The sequence below is a fragment of the Mus caroli genome, chromosome 1 (genome assembly GCF_900094665.2).
Source record: "Mus caroli chromosome 1, CAROLI_EIJ_v1.1, whole genome shotgun sequence".
NCBI lineage: Eukaryota > Metazoa > Chordata > Mammalia > Rodentia > Muridae > Mus > Mus caroli.
The window spans coordinates 70196519-70208510 of NC_034570.1; positions in this window are offsets into that span (position 1 = coordinate 70196519).

Consider the following 11992-nt stretch of genomic DNA (forward strand, 5'->3'; position numbering starts at 1 on the left):
AAACAAGAGGATGGGTGGAGTTCTCTTTGTAAAGATGAATGACTCGTGTCTTGGAGACATGTGGAACTTGGTGGCTATGAAAGCTGAGACTGAATTTTCATCTTCCCATCCCACAGATAGCTGAAAGGTAGGGATTCTAGGAAAAAGTGGTGCTCACCTCCCTGAGTGGAGGTCGCTGACATTCCTGTCTGCTGCTCTTTCTTGGATATCTCCTACCCTTCTCAAGAGTTGCAAAAATATGCACCCAAGAACAGAAATGCTACAATGCTCTTAACTCTTCCTTCTACTCCAAACTCTGACCAGGCTATCCAAAACAACCGGTGACATTAGTGGCAAGTGTGACTGATGTGGACAGTGGCAGATGTCTATAAATTACAATGCTTTACTTTATCAAGCAGGAAATACCTGTCACAGTATATGCATCCCTAGTATGTCAAGACCTGAAGGTTCAGGGAAGATTTGCTGAGGTTTCCAAGAGAAATACTATACTGATTGATCTGCCAGCTCTTCTAATATTCTTTTCCCTATCCTGAGCCCTCTGAGGGCCATGAAGAGAATCGTGCAGGATTATATGTTCAGAAAGAATTAGGGAAGGGGTCAAGGCCATGCATGTGCATGCATGGTAAAATACCATGACTAAAGCAACTTTGGGTAAGAAAGTGTTTATTTCAACTTAGAGTTCTGTAGCATAGCTGACACTGAGGGAAGCCAGGGCAGGAAGTCAAACCTGACACAGGAGCTGATGCAAAGGTCACAAAAGTGTTGCTTACTGGCTTTCTATGCGCGGCTTGCTCAGCCTGTTTTTGTATAGAACCCAGGACCACCTGTGTAGGAGCAATACTAACATCAGTGAGCTGGGTCCTCTCACAGAAATCACCGATGAAGGAAACAAACTCGCCCTCACACCAATTTGTTGGGGACATTATCACAATCGAGGTTCCCTCTTCCAAATGGCAGTAGTTGGTGTCAAGCTAACATCAAACGTGCCAGCACATACAGCTCATGGGGAGGTTTGGAAGGATGAAAGCTGTGTTTTATTTTTTGTTAGAGGTTCTAAGTGAGTATACTTCTCAACTAACTCAGTTTGGACAGAAAACATAATAGAGAAGGTCCCGAGATACGGAGAGTACCACATCCCTGTAGTCCCTGCCCATCCTTTACGTTCTCCTTTAAGTGGAAGCTCAGAAGCATTCCTTGTCCCTCCCCTGAAGAGATGACCAGCAGGAGAAGGATAAACTTGAGTGGACCCTGAATGAAATGAGAGAGTATGTAGACATGATGTTGTCTACCCGATTAAAGATACTGCAAAACTGCACTCCAGCATCTGCCCGCTTGCAGGCAGACTTGCTATGATATAAACGGGAAAGACAATGAGGCTCTTCTCAGGGAACACATCCCACAGTTTATTAACACTGCTTTCTTTACTTCGTACATCTGCTGGCAGATCATTTTATTGCTGGTGCTGGAGTCCTACAAAACCTAGCAAAAGCAGCTGAGCCGTTGTAACAGTCTTTGTTGTTTGGGGAGTGGCACATAGCACATCCCCATCAGGGGATGTCATTTGATGCATCACAGGACTAGATAGAACAATTCCTTCTTTTTTCATGATGAAGTTTACAGCCTGGAAATTTACAGGGCAAATAATCCTGTAAACTCTAAGATGCCAAATATTTACTTGTCAACCAACAATCATATGGTCTTTTTTCTCCATAAAATCTGCCAATTGTACATTTTAACATAGCTGTAAACACAGTGTGTACATATGGTTTTGTGGTTTTACCTTCCTTAACTAACATATCATGTACACAGTTCCATAATGGAGTACACAATACAGTTTTAAAGCCCACAGACTGTTCAGCATATTGATGTATTAAGAGGCCATTTTAATACTTCTGTGTTCTGAAGCTAATAGTCTAACATCTGCCAATTGGAAAGACATTTGTAACTGAATTAAATATGTATGTACATCCTCCTCAAGACACACAAGGCTGAAAGAAACACTATATAAAATTTATGCTACTCACTATGAAGAACCATTGTCTCTGGGCCCCACCAGTATGATTCTACACCTCTAGTCCCAAGTCCCTCCTCTATAATGGTGGAATGGGTCACATGTACTCTTTGAGAACCACTATCATTTTCTGCTTTGCCCATATGGCTCTCCATCTGCTTTGTAGTGAGCACACAGTATATTTCTACTGCCCCTTCACTGCCTTGGCACATCTCTGAATGTTGGTATTTATTTGCTCGGTGTAGTTCTAGCTGCCCTAACAGGGACAAGGAGAAGAAATCTTTTCCACTCCTCATGAATCGATTCTGTGGGCTCTCAGCACAGGACATGCTTGATCCCGTGTGCCCACGCACTCCTTTATCCAACACTAATGCATGCTTCCTGCAGCTTCATTTTAATTTTTTATTTTAATTTTTTTAAAGAATTTCATTTCTGGGTGCTCTATTTACATCATTTTCACCCTTTCTCCTCCCCCATCCAACTCCTCCTGTGTCCCCCTATTCCACCTCAAATACATAAGCACTTATTCAACTATTACTGATGTGTGTGTGTGTGTATGTGTGTGTGTGTGTCTATGTATAACATCTCCTGAGTCTCTTTAGTTTGCAAATCTGTATATGCATGTGTTTAGGGATGAATACTTGAGATTGAATGAAACTTCATGTTTATCCTTGAGGAAAACTAATCCTTCCTCTCTCACCATTATTTGCCTGTGCCTCTCCATCTAGGGGTGGGCGCTTATGAAATTTCCCCTACCTGTTTCGGCATGACAGTTGGTGCTGCCATTGTGCAGGCTTTGTTAGGCAATTATCCACTGTGGGGTTGGAAGGGCAGGTAGGAAGATGCAATCTCTCCCTCATACATCTTAGTCTCATGCAACTTACTTCTGGTTCCTAACGGGAGAGTACTTCAATTTCTCTATACTTTCTTATTTAAATTTAGTATCTTCCCTACAACAGATCGCACATGTAGTTTGCATCAATTGGGGATTGACTGTACATACATACATACATACATACACACACAGACACACACACACACACTGATTTCCAGTCAGTATTTCTAGATCATCAGAGTATATTTCATCTTATACTAAATAGGGTTTTCCTCATCTGACATACTCATGAGTTGGCTAGGGATTGGCCTCACTAGCAAAGAGCATCAATGCACCATGTCTATTTGCTGCCTTACTCATAAACTCTTGGTAATAATTGGCTCTGAGACATACAGAGTAAGACATTGTGTCTTTATTTTATGAAGTTTGCTGTACATGCATATATATTTGTCCCTAAAAATATGTGTAAAATACCTCAACTTGAATTGTTTTATAGACCCCTGCATTTCATAGGCTTGTAGAAATATCATGTGCTAAAAAGAAATGCTATGGAAATCAAGTCGTTGTCCATATTGAAATTTCAGAAGCTGATAACAATATCCCAGCAACCACCTACAGTCATCTGTAAGAAATGCTGGATCCTCACTGAGACATAGAGAAGAGAAAAGGGTGAAGTAGGAAAACAGCCTTTGTAAAGTCCAGAGAGAAAGGCTATGTATGTTATCAACAAATCATAACATATAGGGCTTCTCCTGTAGACAACTCAAGTATACAATAGAAGAGAACATGAGGACCTTCCCTCAATGATCTGGGGGAAGGTGAGCTGAGCTTCCAGAGTTCTCCAGGGACTCATCCTTGATCATGCCTTTAAACATTCAATATCACCAAGCATCTTAAAAGCCAAGTAAAACAGTGCAGGCAAGCTGGGTGGGACTTGATTTGGGCTTCAATATGGGCAACTGACCTTTCTCAATTTCACTTTCTTTGATGTTACTGTGCAAATCAGACCTGATATATTGTGGGGAATACATTTCTGCTTCATCTGGCATTTGCTTAGCCACTAGGACCATACCACTTTGTCTCTTTGAGTCTTCCTTCTGCTTCCTTTTGGTTATGAAGTAGGTGATAAATGTTTCCTAAAGTCAAAACTAATATTAATGGAAGATAAATTTTATATCTGAACATCAAAATTTTTGGTGTGAAATTATTTATCATTTCACAAGACAACATAATTCTTCATAATTGGATACAGAGAATCAAGTCCTGTTTATTACATGCACAATAAATTACTGAGTAAAGCAAGAAGGAAAACACAGTTTTTATGAGGTTTACAGATGGATCATCTCTTCTGATACTATAGGCCCTCAAAAAGGATGTTACTGACACTATTTAAAAGGCTTTTAAAAATGAAGTGGCTGCCAGAACAAGACTGCTGTAGAGGAGGAATTTAATCTAGATCTTCTGATTCTACATATTAGATTCACTCTTCTCTACCCTGTTGCATATGTTTTCAAATAATTATATAAAGAAAATTTCTCTTATAAAATTTATAGAAGACTGCCAAGCTCTTGGGGAGTATTCTGACAAATTTCTCGCTATCCCCTTACCTGTATCATCTGATACAGAGATAAGCATAGATGTGCAAGGATGTAATCACACTGGACTCTCTCTTCTTGGCTAGGATGTAGCCGTAGCCTGTGTCTCAATAGGGAGCTGAGGTATCTGTCAAGAACAGAACAAGGGCTTTCAAGATGAAGATTGCTGTCAGTATTAGCTGCATGTATCACATCTTTAGAAAAAGCAAACCTTAGTTAGAGAGTTATGGGGAAAATTTCCAGTTGTACTGTCACTTGTAGACACAGAGATGATACACACAAAAACAAGCCTTATTTGCAGTTCCCTCTGTAGGTCTGATGGCATCTGTCTCTCTTGAACTGGGATACAAGGAAAAGAATAGCACAGATTTTTAAAAGGATATTCTTCAGAGATTGTAAAAATGAGTTCAATTTCTATGAAATGATAGAAAATGAAGCCATCCAGATTCCAGCACTTTCATTCTTCTCTGAGGCATGAAATGCCACAGCTTAATAGGAAAGTAACAAATGAGCTATAAGGGAGAGAAGAAGGAAATCGTCAAGGCATATGGAGCAAACCTCTTCTTTATTATTACCCTGGTAAAATTATAACCCATCACAAAAGATTACCTTCATCACAAATTCTGGACATCCACTTTACAACCAGTGAGAAGAAAGTGATGGCTAAGGACAGAGTTAAAGGGTGTGCTCAATGTATCACTACTACTTGTATGTACCAATAGGAAATAATAATTGCTTGGCAATCATGTATAGTTTCTAGATTACATCAAATGGTACATGTTTATAGATGAACTGAGGAGGCATGGAAGGGATCCACTATCCTGTGAGTGACCCAATCCTTGTGTCAGCCCTTGTATTTTTCTGTCCATTACATTCTATCGAATTGACAAAATTCTCTGGGAACTTCCAGTCAAATGCTTGTATATTTTACTGAGCATTTTGTATTGATTATGTGTTTCATTTATTTATTTACAAGTTGCCTTATTGTATACGTTGCATTAATATGACTCCTGTGGGCTCAACTGTATATTCAGGTGTACGAACACACACAAACCTAGACTTAAACAAAAATCAGGAAAAAGTATAATTGGTAAAAAGAAAAATTACTGAAGGTGTTAGAAAAGGAGAAGGAATGCAGCAGGAGGGTGAGGCATGATTGTTTGAATATTTTTGTAATCCAACAACTGGAGCACAAAAGGTGTGTATCATTATTCTACAGTTGCCATTTGATAAAACACAAGTAAAGGGCACACTGATGCTCACCATAGTTTAAAGTAAGGTATCCAAAAGATACAAATATTGTAATTAAAAGTCAGTTTCAGTTCAAATGAAATGTCTTCAAGTGTGGAGAAGCATGTGGCCATCATTATGTAAGAGTGTGGGTACCCTTTTGGAGAAAATACCTTTGAAATTACTAGAAGAGGTTAGCAGAGATGTGCTGGATCCCCTAGTAAACTAGTGGGGACCACTTGGTTCTATAATCATTCCTGTAGTTTCCTTGCTCGCATACTAAGAACCCTATTCACAAAGAGGATTTGATGGTTACTCACCTTTGTGTTTTGAACTTCTGCCAGATTTGAATGGTAAGGTTTGCCTCTCTTATAGAATGAGAGGGATTTCCTTTGTTATGTAGTCATGCAGAAAGTGGAAGAGGCATGTCCTGTGGAGTAAGAGTGACAGACCTTCTTGCATTCTGCCTGTTTCAAATTGTCTTTATCAAATTGCCTTTCAATGTGGAAGCACTTGTTTTCACAATGAGACAACTAAAAGGTGATGTATTTGTTCAATCGCCACTAATTAAAATGCTCTAAAAACTATAGAGATTAGTCTCCTAAGGATGACAAAGAACAGTCTTTAAAGAGGGCACATGTATGATGGGAGACGTGGATTAAAAATCCTGAGCCATCTATGGCATGTTTTACCCACTGAAGATATTTTGTTCAGTCTGTACATAGTCCCACCAGGAGAGTGTTCACCTGGATAAACAAGTATCTCACCACAATGGACAATGTGGTTTAAGTTGTAGACACTGAAGGAGTTAGTGTTCTTGTGCCATTTATGGTCTTCATAATTATTTTCATGCTTCCTAACATCTGTTTACCACTGTGTATCCATGCTTTGGTGCAATGAAGACTTTAGGTAACATATATGTGGTGATTAATGCTGTACCCAGGACGTTTTTATTCTCCAAATGCATTAGTTACTGCCTACACCATCCTACTCCTCATACAACTTGATTTTTCTTTTATTTGACTAGACATACAGTGAAAATAAGCATGAACACTTCCTGCAAGGGAGACTATATAAAATTAGCATAAATATTTCCCTTTGAGAGAGCTTTGCATGGAGATCATCTGGTAATAAGTGCATAAAATCTAAATGAACTTAAAAGATTTATGGAGACTTGAGGTTATTTTCAGGTTCTCTGTCAGAAACAATGAGATTTTTTTTTCAGTTATTTTATCTTAGAGAACTCTATTAAATCAAAATGCTTTGAAATATTTTATTTGAGAAATGCTAATTTGAAATTCTCAGAAAAACAGAAGGAGATCTAAAAACTATCAGATGGCAGACCAAAAGAAAACTGGACATAATCTTCAGGAAAAAAAGATTGTGGCCTTTGTTTCCATTTATTTTTGGTTAAGTTTCATGGAGTTCTGTCTTCATGGGGTAATTCAACTCTGGTGTTATGTAAGAAGGAGGAGGAACAATGTAGAAAATAACCCTGAGAGCCAACAAGACTAGCATCCTAAACTACAGAAGTGATTAGGGGATTCTCAAGCTGGTATTCAGGGGCTGCCTGCCTCAGAGGCACCTGGGACACTTGCTATAAAAGGACAGATTACTAAATTCCGATGAGATTCACTAAATCATTATATTGTCTCAGTAACACATACTTCAAACATCTTATAGATCCAACTGCAGCCCATTGGCTCAAATCAAATACAGTTAACTATTCTTAGAGGTCTGTGAGTTGAAGAGTCAGTATAGTGACTTGAGTTCAAATCCCCAAATCCAAGGAACAAGGCCTGGTGTGTGTCATGTGTGAGCCTGTAATCCTGGAACGAGGAAGGTGGAGACAGAAAGATCATGGGCTCACTCACAGCGAGTTTAGTCTATACAGTGAACTCAGAGTCAAGTGAGAGACATTGTCTTAAAGGTGGATAGCATTCCTGAAGAAAACACCCAAGATTTCCTCCAGTCTCCACATGACTTTGTGTATACATGTACAGAAATAAACATAAACACATATGTCCCTATATATTATTTAGAAACTAATTCCATGGGTGTTACAGAAATAAATGATCTTTTGATATTTCAGGAAAACATATTTCTTTTACTAGTGTTTATTTCTAAATTGTAGCTATGACTATTTGGCTTTCATCTAAGTAGTGAATATCATCATTTTTATTAACATCCTAGCTCTATTAATGAGTCAGAATAGTCTTAGTGTGAGAGCCATGAACTACAGGCATAGAACAGTGTCAAGCGCTTTACAGGGCACAACGTTTGATTGTTCCTTGCCTTCTATGAAGTTAAAATGATCTATTTACTCAGCCTGCATTATACATTAAAGAGGCGCTGTATGTACAGCTACAGGGACCCCAGATAATGAGCAGTAGGAGACACAAAGACTAGTGACTCTCTGCAAATATTTAATGAATTATCAAATTAAATGTTATAACCAGTCTTCAAAGACCTGATAGCAGTGTGATGGTTAGAATGAGAAATGTTCCCCTATGACCAAGCAATTGACAACTTGTTCCACCATTTGGTGTGACATTATTTGTGGAGTTTTTGGGTGTGCTGTAGCCTTGTTGGAAGAAGTATGTCACTGGGGTGGGTTTTGAGCTTCAGAGCCTCACTCCACTTCCAGTTCACTTTCAGCTGAAGCCAAGATTCTCAGTTTGCTGCCCCATCTCCCCACTAGGATGGAGTCGTAACACTCTGGAACCAAGTCAAAAGAAACATCTTTCTTCCCTTCATCTATTTTTATCATGGTATTTTATCACATTTAGCAACAGGAAAGTAACTAGTACAGGGGAGATGCAGAAAGTTTTAATGTGTGTTTTAGGTAGAGTTTTTCTTTTCACTTTTCCTTTTTTGTGTGCAACATTCGTGTTTGTGTAAATTGGAAGCCACATGCATTGAAATCACTGAATAACATTTTTAAATGTGTCAGAAGAATCATTGACAATGAAATATTAGAGTTTAGGGAGATATAGAAGTATACATCTTTAAAATGACCTAATAAAATTTACAATTCTAAAATATGCTTTTATACATTGTCATCTGGAAATAAATTGAATAGATCATTACCTAGAGATCACTGAGCATCTACCAATGCCAACTCGCATTAATTTTTTTGCAGTGGAAGTTGTAAAACTATAGTGTGTGTGTGTGTGTGTGTGTGTGTGTGTGTGTGTGTGTGTGTGTAAGCATCAAATGTTCTAAGCTCTTCTGTAGACAAGTCTACTGGAAATCCTCTACTATGATAAAGAAAACTATACCAAAAAATGTGCTTCAATCTCAGACAGATTGCCTAGAAAATGAGATAAAGATTTGTGCTTTGCAATATTTTAGAGTACCTCCATTGAAAGTTATTGATACCAATTGGAGCAAAACAAAATCAACCCCCAACATAGTTTTATACTGGGGCCTGAATATCCTTAATTGAAAGAAAATAAGATTTTTAGGGGAATATGTCTCTTCTATAAAATTCAAGTTGCTCCTTTCTGACTAAATGCAGAGTTCCTCTGCCTGATATTTCTGTGTTTCTTAATAACTTTTGGTCTGTGGAGACATTGGTAATGTACTTTCTTCACAGAGGGGTCTGAAAACGAATGAGAACCCCAGTTATTCCCTAGGCTCACCTCAGTCACTAGGTCTCTTATCTTCACAATCTGGACTACCAGTTCATTGTGGGAAAGTTGTTCCCTGGGTTCCAGAACTGGATTTGTGGTTTTCATCATATGTCCAATGTCATATGACAACCAACCTAATGGTGAAAACTCATTGTTACTTGCAGAAAAATAGGAACAATGGGTAGTGCCACCATTTTCTGATTTGTACCTCTTGCTTTTTTCATGTTAAATTGCTGTCTATTTTGTGTGTTTACTTGGGAAAGACTCCAGTGGAGTTTTTCATGGTTTTTCTCACAATTCCTCTAAAGTTATGGGACAAAGTCATTCATTTATCCATCAGATTGTCTGGTCTTAGCTCAGTGTGTGTTTGGCACCACTAAGATCTCACTTCATTAGTTCTTGGGTAGATTTATTTTCTAAATCTCACCATTCATTGACAATAAATCCCATGTTTCTTCCAATCATCTTGGACATTTCGTCATCTGCTTAATAGTACTTCCATTACGTTTGAATGAAGATCTCCATTTCTCCCTAGCACTCCCCTAGGCTAATTTTTACAAAAACCTACTCACTCAACCTTCAAAAGACTTCTTGATTAGGAATGGTTGTCTAACCATTCTTTTTTTCATGACACCGGGTTAAAGGTGGGCATGTCTGAGTACTTTCACTTGGGCAATAACTCCAGGACCTTCAGATTATATTCCACAGGATAGCAATGTCTTTGGAAGTCCACAGACATCTCCAACTCTTCCCATTCTCCCTTACTGTTGTATTTGGATTACTTCTGTTTGACCTATATGTGTCCTCTCAATACACACACACACACACACACACACACACACACACACCACAAAGTCCCTTGAGTGTCTTTAGTGCCATGAACTTAGAATAATGTGAGAGCATGAAGAAATTGTTTCTTCTTAACTTAAACAATAGCATGAAGGATGTTTGTTAAAAGTGGGAACTGTGTGGGTGGGGATATTTCTTGTTAGTAAACACTATCATGTTCTTGATATTCAAGGTACCCAAGTGTTTTTGTTACTATGACCACCATGACATTGTAGCCATACAATTGAGAATGACTTTTGTGCCATCAAAGATACCTTCATCCTTCCTGTCCCTGTGACCTCACAACTTATTGTAAACTTGGGTATTGACTTGAGTGCAGTCAGTCCTTAGATGGGAAACAGTCTAGCATATTTATCTTTATATCAGGGTAAAATTGTGGAGAGTTCAACTTTTCATCAAAGATCCCTTTATAGTCTGGGAAGATAACTCAGTTGGTAAAGTGTGTGCCTTACAACTATCAGAACAAAATTCAATCTCTGCAGTGCATTTCTTTCAAGAAGCCAAACCAGATGGTATACATTTATGATCCTAGCTAGGAGCAGAAATGGGCAGTTCCTAGCCTATGTATCCAGTTAGCCTACTGCTGAGTTGCAGGTCAATAAAAGATCTGTCTCAGTGAACAAAATGAATGGGGCCTAAGAAACAATAGCTGAGGCTTTCTGATGACCTCTATATAAATGAACAAACACATGCATACATACATACCCCCATAGCTTTGAAAGTTTATGAGATGTAGCATAAATGTGTGTATTTTATATGAGGTTAAACGTACCAGTTATCTAATCATGCTGAAAAGAGACCACCCCATTTTAGACTGGGCATCCAATTTAATTATCTTAATTAGTTTTGATTGGGTAGCTTTATATATGAGAATTCTTGTGGTAGGGAACTTATTATAACCATTATTGTTTTTTCCTGATTACATATGTCATTAAATTTGATCAAGTCAAATGTTGACATGACATCATGCCACCAAGTATTTCCTTTCACAAATGGGGGTGAATATAGGCTAACAGAAGTTATGAGCAATTTGCTCAAGTCACAGCTAGGGGCTGAGCGAAATGAATGAATAACTCAGGTTTTCTAATCCTAAATTAGGTTTTCTTCTTGTTGGGTAGAGCCAAATAATGACTTCCTCTGCCAGGGACTGCTTTATCTCTAATGCCAGTCTTCAACCCTGTATCAAAGAGTACTTCAGCCTCTGCCTGCCTTCAACGAAAGTAGTAGGTAATTTGCTGTCCTTACATTTGTGCTGTAGTTGAGCACACCGTCTAAGAGTTTAAAATAGAGAATGTACCTTGAAACCAATAACTCATTCTGATTTCCTTTCTCAACCAACCTGTGGGATCATGATATGTTAAATGCAAAAATAAATAAGTAAATAAATAAATAAATAAATAAATCTTATCTTTCCAATATATGGGTCTCTGGTAAATGAAAAGACTTTAAAAATAAGAAGTCTTGACAGAGAAGATAATTGATTAGATGTAAGTGTATTTTACAATGGATAAATTCCTTTTTTCAATTAGGTATTTTCTTTATTTACATTTCAAATGCTATCCTGAAAGTCCCCTATACCCTCCCCCCACCCTGCTCCCCTACCCACCCACTCCCACTTCTTGACCCTGGCATTCCCCTGTACTGAGGCATATAAAGTGTGCATGAGCAACAGGCCTCTCTTTCCTCTGATGGCCAACTAGGCCATCTTCTGATACATATGCAGATAAAGATACAAGCTCCAGGAGGTACTGGTTAGTTCATATTGTTGTTCCACCTATAGGGTTGCAGATCCCTTTAGCTCCTTGGGTACTTTCTCTAGCTCCTCCATTGGGGGCCC